The sequence below is a fragment of the Protopterus annectens genome, chromosome 1.part1 (assembly GCF_019279795.1).
Source record: "Protopterus annectens isolate FY-2018-M chromosome 1.part1, PAN1.0, whole genome shotgun sequence".
NCBI lineage: Eukaryota > Metazoa > Chordata > Ceratodontiformes > Protopteridae > Protopterus > Protopterus annectens.
In genome coordinates, this window is record NC_056726.1 from 597622401 (window position 1) to 597635058 (window position 12658).

The 12658-nt window shown below is 44.7% G+C and overlaps 1 protein-coding gene across 1 annotated transcript in view; it reads left to right on the plus strand.

Annotated features, from left to right (window-relative positions):
• The window catches only part of SIPA1L2 (signal induced proliferation associated 1 like 2), a 2064602-nt gene that overhangs the window by 991208 nt on the left and 1060736 nt on the right, over nucleotides 1-12658 (plus strand). The window lies entirely within an intron of this gene.

Genomic DNA, 12658 nt, shown 5'->3' on the forward strand with positions numbered 1-12658 from the left:
TATTCTCAACATGGCAAATCAGTGCCTAAGGGCATTAGGCCTCATTCCACCAGAGCAGCAGCCACTTCAGCAGCCTTTCTCAGGGGAGTACCAACCAACTAAATCTTAGAGGCTGCAACTTGGAGTTCAGTGCACACCTTTACAAAGCGCTACCACTTGCCTTTCTATAAGTCCAGAGCAGGCTTCACCACTGCAGTTCTGCAGGGCCTCATAGTCTCTCCTAATCCTATTTAGCCCAGCCACCCTTCCTTAGCTTTGGGATTCAACCCAAGAGTAATGACTGCAACAGTGAAACACGATGAACATAGTACAGTTGTGTACCTACCATAAATGTAGATGTTTGAGTGTATTCACTGTTGCAGTCCAGGTTACCCACCCACCATCCCCCTTCTCCTTTCTGGGACTTATCTGCACTTCTCTGTCCTATACAACCTTGTTGGTGTATTTGCTTGTAGATGAAGGGAATGTTATTTTTGTGTGTGCATTTCTTATTGATATATTTTTCAGCCTACCTATTTGGGGCACCTGATATCTGGGGCAAGAAAAACTGAAGAAAATGGTGTCGGCTGAATCTTTTATACCCCTGGCGCACTGACGTCAGGGAAGAGGCGACAGCAACCGACACCGGACCTAGACTTTGGAAGAGTAATGACTGCAACAGTGAATACACTCGAACATCTACATTTATGGTAGGTACACAGCTGTACTTTATGTGGTACATAAGCAGGGGAAACTCACTCCTACCCACTCCTCAGGTTAGCCATGGCTCTGTGGAACACAGACTTAAGCAACCAAGTGCACTCGCAAGCTCAATTCCTGCCAGGCAAACAAAATTCACTGGCAGATGACTTAAGCAGAAATCTAATGGACCCACACGAGTGGAAACTGGACCCAAACTCATTCAAACTTCTAATACACAGGTGGGGGACACCAAAGGTGGACCTCTTTGCGTCCTCCAAAACCATCAACTAAACAAATTTTGCACTAGAATTCCCCACAGCCAAGCTTGGAAAGTGGATGCCCTATCCTTCGCAAGGGAAAACCTCTCAATCTATGCCTTTCCCCCTGTTCCCCTCCTTCAAAAAAGTACTCCTCAAGATCAAACAGGACAGGCCAAGGACAATCCTTACTGCACCAGACTGGCCATGCCAGCACTGGTACCCACTCCTATGCAGCCTGACAGCGGTGCCACCCTGGCACCTACAGCAGATCTCCTCTCTGCTATCCCAGCAGGAGGGACAGAGTTTGCATCCTCGGCTGCAAACCCTGAACCTGGCAGCCTGGCTTATTCCCTGAATACATCACCAGCCACCCTCAGCAAACAAGTGCTAGATGTTATCCTTGAGGCCAGGAGGCCCAGTACTAGGAAATCCTATTCAGAAAAGTGGAATAGATGCTGTTCTTGGAGCCATTCTCAAGGGAATGAGACAGCCATGCCCGCCTTGCCTCAAATCCGAGATTACCTAGCAGAGCTGCTCCACAAAGACCTATCCTTCTCATCAGTTAAGATTCATGCCTCTGCCCTCTCAGCTCATTACAATACTGAGCCACCCCTCTTCTCTCACCCTCTGATCAAACAGTTCTGAGAGGAGCTAACAATTTAAGACCCCCTAGGAGAGCTCCCCACTCCTGCCTGGGACTAACTTTGTACTAGAGAAGCTCATGCTTCCCCCTTTTGAGCCTGCTGCTACAGCAAAGTTAAAATTCCTCTCATGGAAAACAGCCTTACTGCTATCCTTCTGCAAGAAGAGTGTCTGAATTATAGGCCCTTATGGCTGTGGAACCATTCATTATCTTCCAAGTGGACAGGGTTTCCCTCAGGACTAACCCATCTTTTATGCACAAGATGGTATCCAGTGTGGCTTAAAACCAATCCATCCATTTGCCAACCTTTTTTCCTAATCCTCAGAATAAAGAGGAATGGATCCTGTACTCCTTGGACGTGCACAGACAGCTCAGGTTGTACCTTGACAGGATTAAACCTTTTCAGAAAATCTGACCAACTGCTAGTCAGCTTTGCTACAGAGGCAGAGGGCATGGCCATTTCAAAACAAACCATTTCTAAATGGATAGCACACTGCATCCATTTCTGCTACAAACACCATGGAAAACCTACCCCACCGGGGATCAGGGCTCATTCCACTAGGGCTACCTCAACCTTTACAGCTTTTCTCAGGGGAAGACCCTACCAGGGACATCCTGGAAGCTGCAACCTGGAGCTCTGTATACACCTTCACCAAGCATTACCACTTACATATCCTTTCTAAATCCAGAGCTGGATTTGCCACAGCAGTCTTACAAGGCCTGCTAGCCAGCCCTAATACTTCTCGACTGCCTCTACCCTTCCTCAGCTTTGGGAATCAACCTGTGTGTGATGACTGCAACAGTGAAACACGAAGAACGTAGTACAGTTGTGTACACTTACCATTAATATAGATGTTCATGTGTATTCACTGTTGCAGTCCTGGTTACCTTCCCTCCAGCCCCTTGTCTTTCTATACTTTCAACCTATTTTCTTTTTTGGCCATATCTTATGGTAATGGTATTTACTTTTTACTGGAGGTGTTCCACACCATTTAATTGCTTCCTATTTTTGTGGCTCCTGACATCGGGGGCAAGAAAAACTAGTGTAATGGCGTCAGCTGCATGTTTTATACCCCTGACGTCATGGATGAGGTGACAGCATCCGACGGAGAAATCCCAGGAGACTGGTATTTGGGCCGACTGAGGGCTACCTGCAGGCAGATATCCCAAGTGTGATGACTGCAACAGTGAATAAACTTGAACATATGGTAAGTGTACACAACTGTACTTTCTTTTCTGACTCTCAAACGGTTCAAATCGTGATTCTGATGCAATCAGGGGATATTACTACTTTTGATGCATAGAAGTAAATATTTAAATTGTACCCATGACAGTCAAATAACTAACCAGGACCTGCAATGGCATTTCCTGTATTGACTTGGAGAGATGCACAACATGAAGCATTGTCCTGAATACCAGCTTTGAAGCCCACCACCTGCAGATTTCAGAATGATAACGTTCTGTCCATCTTCCCTACCAGGAGGATGATGGCAGCTGTGAGTATGTAATGTACAGATCAGTACAAGGGTCCCATGGATAATCCTAGATCCTGCCCAGAGTACCAATGCAGTGATCAAAGCTCAAAGTTCTGACATTTGTTTAGATCACCCGAGTTAAGCTTTGTTAAAGTGGACTTCTGTACTCTGTAGACACAGATCTCATCATTGGGTATCTAAAATGCGAGTCTGTGCCAACCATCTGATGTGACAGTCTAGGACTTGGCAAAACAACACTACTGACTGCCATCATTTGGAGGTAGTTAATTTTCAAAGTAAGTGTCACCAAATCTCCAGTTGACTGTGTGGAATGATGTCAGCCAGTCTTTTCCTGGGGGCATTCTCTGGAGACCGCCATCGCAAGGTCAGTAGTATTAAACACTGAGTTTCCTTCCTCCAGACCCAGCAGGGTCTCTTGATTCAGGTTTAAGGTTTCAAATAAATTGTACATCCCAGGTTTTGCAGTTCAACTCCTAAACGTTAAGTAGATATCTGATGTCTGATGGAAACTAGAACCCCAAGGGTACGGGACCACATCCTTGGGCAATATAACTTTATGCAAGTCACATGCATTGTAGGCCTATCTTTGTGCCATATTTGATCACATGCTATCATGCAGGGAATCCCTGTTGCTTGACATAGTACCATATGTTCATAGGTGTGTGCTAGGCTAATGGCCCTGGCGCCTATTGTAAGCCTAGCCCAAGAAGATTCCCTGGCATCCTGCCGCCCAAAGTTAGTTCCCAGTACCCCTGTCAAGCAAGGCCACTGAAGTGATCCCCAGGGTGAACTTCCTGTTGCCCATCCACTTGTAAATATCTCTCTTAAGGGCCAGTGAAGTGCTCTGCTTGATTTGAATGGGAAGTTTGTTCCAGAGTATGGGAAGTCTCTGGGTTTAGGAACCTATCCCTCCAGCATATTCTGTTTATTGTGGTAATGAGGTTTTGCTCCCTGGAGCATGTGGAATGGAGGGATTGGGATTTCTTTAGGTGTAGCATATTTAGCAGTTCTGGGTCAGACATGGCTTTGTAGACACCCCACCTTCACTCTTGTAGGGTGCTTCACTCTCGTATGTACTAACTTCATGGTTGCACACCCGCAGAAAGGAAAAAAAGAAAATAAAAGTGAAGCATTACTATTACTGTAATAGATACCATGCAGGCACCAATTTTTCATGACAAACTCCTGCCAGCGAGTTGCAGATGTGAACAAGTTGCAATCTCATCCTCTCCAGAATTGACGTCTAGCAAGAAAGAAACTCAGAAACAACAGCCAGAACACTGGTTTTCAAGTTCTGGTTGGGCAAGCCTGCTGTGACCTGGTAGATAACCACTAGAGGAGGAAGTAAGCTATCATTACTGTGGAAGATATGTATGGTTCCCCCTGGGCTCTCCTTGTCCTCATCTAAACCTAACTAGCTTTAAAACAGTAGACAGTTTCCTTGCATGCCGAGAAACCTACTTGAGTGCCACCCTGTGTTGTTTCCTTTCCTGCCAACCAAGTCATCCTATAACTCTAATGGCTCGGCCACACAATTTCCGACTATAGTCTTGGGCTTCCCATGGAAAGGCAGTTCTCTTGAGTTTTTTTCTTTATAGCATTTGTTGAGAGTCTCGCTATGCTGTAATACACAGCTTGCCAAAAGCTTACATTTAGGTGCAAAGTAGGGTTGAAACAGAAATGAGGAGTCGCACATCAAATGCATATAGCACCCAGCCAGAGAAATATCAGTACAAAAGTGTTTGCAACCCACCGTTTAACAAGGCATTGTGAGAGATATGCACATTTCCCTTAAAAAAAAAAAAAAAAGTTTCAGCATAGTGGCTCTTGAATGTACATTGGCAAACATCTCTTTAGTGATGCAAATATGGGAGATAAGACCCCACTCTACATTATCAGTAACTTACTGCTACATCCATTTTCAAAAATATTCCTGACTTTAGTATCCATGAGGCTGGTACCTGGACTTCTATTCAGATGTTTTTTTAGCTTTGTAAGTTGGATATCCATTGTAGGGGAATAGGAGGATTGCTTTGGAAGGCTTTTAGGGTAGGTTGTTGACCATCCACCTCTTCTTGGAGCTGCATGTACATTGTATGGTACTGTTATAATGTTACAGTCATCCGATTCCTATAGCAGTCGTTTGCATGTTTAACATTGTACAAGTATATTCGCCATAGTGGTAAATATTTAAATACAGGATTCTGCTGCAGAATAGGCTCCCACACTCCTTTTCCCTGATGATGTGTATCATACAATGTCCTTCTATATCACTGTTACAGTATTCTTGAAAAAAGGGATGTCCCATCCCAGGCAGCCCATCACTTGGCCAGGATTGAAAAACATGAATGAATCTTGTTTGCACCATATGTGACAGTTAACCCAGGGTGCCATGGTCGAATCCTTTAACCCCGAGATACTATTAGTGAGAAGAAGGCCAAGAAGTGTTGTCTGGTTTCCATGCCTCTCCAGCCTCCACCGGACATCTCTCTGGAAACAGGTAATAGCGGGTAATAGCTTTGTAGGTCATTCTGTGTTTACTTCGGATTCCTCTGCTTGACCTCGCCAGAGGCCATCATGGATCCGTCTTTTTGCACATCTTTTGAGGCTTTGCAGGCATCTGCTCCAGACGTTGAGGAGGAACAGTGGTTGATTATCTCAAAGGGTCCTAGAGGAATTCCACAGATATTGGTCAGGGAGGAAGTTCATAGGTGTTTACTAGGCTAATGACCACAAGGGCTTTTTTAAGCCTAACCATGCATCCCAAATCTCTGACTAGTTCTGATACCCTTGGGCCTGGAAGATGAACCATTTATAGGTTACCTGAGACATAGGTGCTAAACCAGGGATGAGTTTCTGGTTTCCCATCCAGTTGTCCAAGTTGCAGTTGAATTGGGTCAGGGAGGAACTCTGCTTCACATGGATGGGGAGCTTGTTCCATAGATGGGGTAGTTTCTGGGATACATACCTATCTCTCCAGCAGGTCCTGTTTATATCACAGGCAAGGCTTAAGTCTTTAGAACGGGTAATTCTGGTCCTGTTTGTTTTGTGGATATGCAGGCGGTCCATCAGAGTGGGGTCTGACAATGCCCTGTATGCCAGCATAGATCTCCCTTCAGAAGCCTGTAGGAGACAATACAGGGATTAGGGCCTTGAGGCAGTCTGCATAGGGCACATTACTTATTCCCTGTATTCTTTTAGTGAGGAACCTCTGTGGATGTTCCAGTTGTTGGATATTCCTGGTTAGGTACATACCAAATTGGGCATTGTACTCGATAGGTGTGATAAATGCCAAATACAGTGGAACAATAAGTTCCTTGGACTTAGATGGCATACCTTTCTTTATACGTTGCGCAACATAGAATGATTTCCATACCACTGTAGACGCATGGTGATCAAAGGCTAGATTGATATCTATGCGTGTCCCTAAGTCCCCTGACTACTGGGCCAACTCTAAGGGGTGCATTGTCAATATGATAGTTACCAGGGATGGATGACTTCCCAAAGGATACTATTATACATTTCTTTAGTTTTAATCCATGGCTCTGACACCAGTTGTTTGTCTGTATCAGCCCCTCCTGAAGAACATCTGTCAGTGTGAGTCAACGACAGCTCCTAATTTTCAATCATCTGCAAATTTAGTCAGCCAGAGACCACTGACATTAGCCTTGGCTTCTGAGAAATAAATGCCAAATGGAATGGTCCAAGGACTGATCCCTGAGGGACTCCACTTGTGACTGGCCTCTTTGTAAAGATGGACTCCCCAATTCTAATTTCCTGTGTCTTGTCTGTGAGCTAGTTGGCTTTCCACCGGGAGACGTACAGGTTTGTACCTAAACTCTTGAGTTTGTCAACAATGCCCAAGTGGGGCATTGTGTGAAATGCCTTGGCCAGGTCAAGGTAGGCAGTATGAATGGTTTTGCCCTCTTCTGTTGCTTTTGTGACCTTCTCAAAGAAGTCCACCAGGTTGAGTGGGCATGATCTGCCCTTGAAGAAACCAAACTGGGTTAGGTCCAGTGTGTGGAGGTTTACTATATTTCTATTGATCGTCTCATGATGATTCTTTCCATGGCATTACATACAAGACTAATGAGACTTATGGGTCTGTAATTTCCAGGGTCTGTAGATGTCTCTCCTTTCTGCAGAGGGACGACTGTTGCCTTTCTCCATTAACGAGGCACGAAGCCTGATTAGCGACTACACTTAAATAGTAATTCCAGAGGCCCTGATAGGTCATGTTTTATGCTGTTTAGAAGGCATCATATGTGATATTGTCTGGTCCCATTGATGCAGTGTTCTTGGTCTTAGAGAGAGCATTAAGGACCTGTTCCCTAGTCATAGTAGGAGGAGTTATATTTGATGATATTTCTCGAGGGAAGGTTGAGGGGGAGAGAGGAATAAAGCTGGAGATGAATTTATCAGCCAGGAGCTTTGTTATATCTTCTGGCTTGATATAGGTGGCTACATTTACAATGAGCTCTGCACACAATTGCGTAATGCCTTTGAGGTTGCAGACATAGCTAAAGAATACTTTGTGGTTGTCCTTGGCCTGGGAGGCCACACTTGCTTCAAATTTGGCTTTGGTAGACTTTATTTGTTCTCAGAGTTGTTTGTTTAGTTTGAGAGTGATTTTATCCTGCTGGGTGCTGCACCTCCTAATTTTTGCCATGATTTTCTTCCTTCTGTTATACAGCCGATTGATTTTGTGATTCCACCAGGGTGGCTTGTTTTCTGAGTTAGTTCTGTACTTCTTCCTGGTGGGTGCAGCTGCCTCTATGCAGTTTATTAACATGCTTGTACAGGGTTTCTGTGAACAGTTATGCATTGGTAGAAGTGTTTTCCGGGTTTATGGGGGCTTGAAATTTTGCCAGGTTCTCACTTAATAGCAGGACGTTAGCCTTAGAATAGTTCCTGAATATTCCAGGTTTAGCTTGGGGGTCCAGGTTTTATTTTTACTTCAAAGGAGACCATTTTGTGGTCTGACCTTACCAGGGAAGGCATTGCAGTAGGGGGTGTGCAGCAGTCTTACATATTAGTGAGGACCAGATCCAGTATGGTTGCACCCCTGGTTGGTGCATTGACTCTCTGGTGTTTACAAAATCCAGGAATCTCTGTGCATGTACATTTACTATTGTATAGGATTCCCAGTTAACGGTGGGGTAATTAAAGTCACCCGTGAATATGGTATTGGGTTGGATGGTTAGTGTGTCTAATAAGTTTAAAGATATGGTATGAGTTTCCTGGGTCATCGAGGAGATCCTGTAGCTTGGAAGGAAGTGGTATTGGATTTTACCTATCGTGATTTGAACATGGAGTAGCTCAAGTGCATTGTCCTGTTTGACCACTCTTGAAGTGTATTTATTTTTGATGTAAATAGAGACACCTCCACCTTTAGTCCCTGCCTGTGAAGTAGCTGGCCTAAATGTGTGGAAGGCATTATAACCTTGCACAGTTGGTGTGCTCTCCGCAGCTTTAAACCATGTCTCAGTGACTGCACGAACATCAGCATTCTCTAGGGTAAAGAGAGCTTCTAGGGAGTGGAGTTTTTTGTTTAGACTTCTAGCATTGAGCAGTAATACCTTTAGATTTTCTTGGTTTTGATTTACTAGATAGGAAGTACTTAGTTTGGCAATGCCTAAAAAAGGCACTATGGGGGAAGACAATGTTTTTGCTAATATTCAAAAGCCTATAGGGGAGAGGTGCAGACCATCCCTAGCAAAGCAGCATGGCCTGTTTACCATCTCCTTCCATGCCAACAAATATTGCACCCCTTTGGAATGGCACCAGAAACTAAACCAGTTTGTTAGTCTGTCATCTTTTGTTCATATTGTGGCATCATCCTTGGAGAAGGCAAAATGCTGTTCATTGCTAAGCTCATACTAGCCTGAGACATATTCCAAGAACTCCATGTTGTCTCTCTTCATATAGTCTAGGGAGGTACGTCGCAGCTCATTTTGCTCCCACATGGACTATTACTGAGTCATATTGGTAATTGTGGTCCAGTGACCTCAGTGCATGCATAATGTGGTAGATCCTAATCCCTGATAAGCAACTGACCGTAACTTTCTTCTTACTCAGCTTGATGAGAGGGACATTAGTGTGTCTCACGATGGAGTCTCCAATGACTAGAATGTTGGATTGTGTGGTGACTTGCCTTATGGGCTTAAAGGTACAGGCTCCATGATATGTAGCTCAATGTCTTCATGTGGGTGTTGTTTTGAAAGAGTGCATTTGGGGCTGCCGAGGGTATTTGTTGTGTACTTCGCCTAAGAAGTCTTTGTGGTTTAAGAAGGTTACATGTAAGTGCCTCAGCAAATGTAGGTCTATGTCTGCTTTGAATTGTGCATGATGGGTGCAGCGTGTGTGCTACTGACAACTTTGATGACATTAGGAGTACTTTTATGTGAGAGCTTTGCCTCCAGTGACATTGCGTAAATACGTCCCTCACATACCATATCAATTTGTTTGAAAAATTAACTGGTTGTCAGTAAACATGAGGCAATTTGTACATTGCCTCAGGATGCCCATATCCACCAAGCTGGTAACTGAAACAGTAGGAAAGTTTATATCCATGCCAACAGAACCTTTTATATTCATTAGACAGTTGGAGTGAGAATTATCAATCACTGTCTGGAGTATCCGGTTTGCAACTATGTGGACAGTGCTTGTTTTTGCAGACTAGTTGTTCTGTGTGTAACTAGGTATTGGAGAAATTTCAGTTGTGCTTTTACAGGAAAAATGTCACTTATGGTGTCTGAGTCTGTACAGAGCACTGCCAATTACTTGAGGGGAAACTAATACGTAGATCATGAAAATTTAAGGACGAAGTATTTAGGCAGATATTTTGAAGTTAGAAACAAATCAAGTAGTACTTAATGAAAACATAATTAGCTTGTCAAGAATGATGAAAAGTGGGGAGTCGCATGAATGTCTACTGCCTGGCTATTACTAGTGCTAGTCTTTTTCTGTAGATGCCACGAGCAGCAATTAGACCAATCAGACATGGTAAGCACAGAGACTCACTCTCCAACCAGAAAGAGTCAGGAATCAACGCACTCTGCTCCTTCTCTCACCAGGATCAGAATATAAGCACAGATTCCAAGCTGTCACCTGTAAAGCAGTTGTTATGCTTTCTGGTAATCAGCAGTCTCCATGAAGTAATATCACTGTATTCCTTCTCTCACCAGGAGAAAACAAAAGCATTAATCTTAAGATGACTACTGAGAGGCAGAAAGTGGGCTCTCCAGTAACTGGTGGTCTTGTAATAGATGCTTAAAAGTAAGATGAAAAAAATGGTTTATCCTAATCACTGCAGTGTGCACTAAGCAGTTAGGCTAGTATAGTCCAGTTTTCAGGTTAGTGCTGAATTCAGGGCTGTTACCATACCTTACTCGGATAGAAGGAACTTTCTCTGTTCACCTGTGAGAGAGGGGAGCTTTGAGCAGCCTATCTGTCCCTGGAGGAGTGGTTTCAGCCCAGAAAGTAGTAGTTTATTGGCCATTTTGGGCTAATTTCTCATTTCCCTGCTATAAAAAAACGCATTTGTCTGGATGTTCATCGTGCATACAGCTGCAGTCATAACAGATGGGTTCTCCTGCCATCAGGTGGGTCCTCGGTCAGCCGAATTCCAAAGTCTGGGTCCGGCGTCGGTTGTCGTCGCTTCTTCCCTGATGTCAGTGCGACAGGGGTATAAAAGAACCAGCTGACGCCATTTTCTTCAGTCTTTCTTGCCGCGCGCTGCCCGAAGCAGAAGCATTTCAAAAGTGCCGGTCGGCCAGCTCCTGAAATTACGAAAATTTTGCAACCGAAGTCTTCTTGAAAGCTAAGTACACCGTTGGGGAAACTTTTCTTGCCTCAGACCGATGTCAGACAAAGTTAATAATTGTATTTCATGTGGGAAGCAAATACCGCATAAGGATTTTCATTCCCTCTGCATTCCTTGCTTAGGCCCAGACCACGACGTCTTGGTCTGTCATTTTTGTGCTACATTCAACAAACGCACCATTAAGTGTCAGGCAGAGTTCGCCCAGCACTATTTTGGCAAAAAATTTAACTACATTATGTCGTTGGATACTCCGACTCCAGTTTTGACTAAAAGATGCAAAGATAAGGACTGACACACGAGGTCCGCGGCCTCTACCGACACCACGCCAAAGCCGACTACAGGTGGTCCGGTTCTCAGCGAGGTGCCTACGCAGCCCCTGCCTACTGACGACACTTCATTGGCGGTGTCTCCTGTGCCTAAGGTCGCAGGCTCCTCTGCCCACACCCCGACTACAGATACCGAAGCCACTCTAGGCGGTGAAACTCAGAATGTAGACAGGTCTGCCTCCTCTCAAGGTGTCTTCAGGCCTTCCTCTTCTTTTTCCATCAAGGCTTTCACTAAGTCTAAAGCAGCCATGCATTCTAAGAGACAAGCTACACAGGGCCCTCCTCCAGGCCCCATGCCTAAAAAACAGATGCTTAAAATGGCTGAGGATTTAATTACTCTTATCAGGGGTTCTCAACCCCCTCCGGACAAAAGGCCCAGAGTGGAGGAAGAATCCCCCTCCTCGGACCAGGCCTCCATTATTTCAGAGCACTCTGATGAACAGGAACATTCTTACTCCCCTTTTGAAGATTCTGATGCAGAGGAGTCCATTCCCTCCGTCTCCCCCCCTGAGGATTACTCTTTTGAGGAAACCTTGCATACCTTGAGGGAACACTTCCACTGGGAAGGCCAAGAGTACTCAGACTCCAAGTAAAGGCTTAGGGATTTTCTCTTGCTCCCTCAGCACAGGCCTCTGGCTATACCTCCTGTCTTAGACATACTAGATGATGTGCATTCGGAGGCCTGCCTTAACCCAGACTCTTTGCCTCCAGCCCCAGTCAAGCCTGACGGGTACTACCGGGTTCCTGACTCGCACCAATTCTTATACAAAAGCCATGCGGCTGACCCAGAAACTATCTCACAGGGCCCCAAGGGAATTAAGGCCTCCACTGCTAAAAATCCATTACCTTGAGAGAGAGATTCCAGAGCTTTAGAAAGGTGGGGAAAAAAGGTATACACCTAGGCCACCTTAACCATGAGGGCATTAAACTGCCAGTTCCATATGTTAAAGTACCAACAGTTTCTGTTATCACAGTTGAGAAGCAAAATGTCACAACCTGAACAACCAGACTTGAGGGAGTTGCAGGATTTGATGCATAGTGCAGAACAAGTGGGTAAACATACCTTGCAATGTGGTTTTGATGCTCTAGAGTCCTCATGTAGAGCTGCTGTTACAGGATCAGTCATACGTAGACATGCCTGGCTCAAGGAGCAAACCTTACCAGATCATGTCAAAGCTAAATTACTTGATGCCCCTCTACAAAAAGATGTATTATTTGGTGTTAAAGCTGAGGAAGTATTAAAGAAAATGGAGGAAAAGGCTAAATCAATGCAAACAGTGAAAGATTTTCTACAGGTACAACCTCCATGTTTCAGTAGAAATTGGCCTTCCAAAAATTGGTCCTTTCCAGCCACGGACAGACCCCAAAGAGGTAGATACAGGCGCCCGAGGGGCAGGGGCCAAGCTCAAGGATCGTTTAGAGGCAGA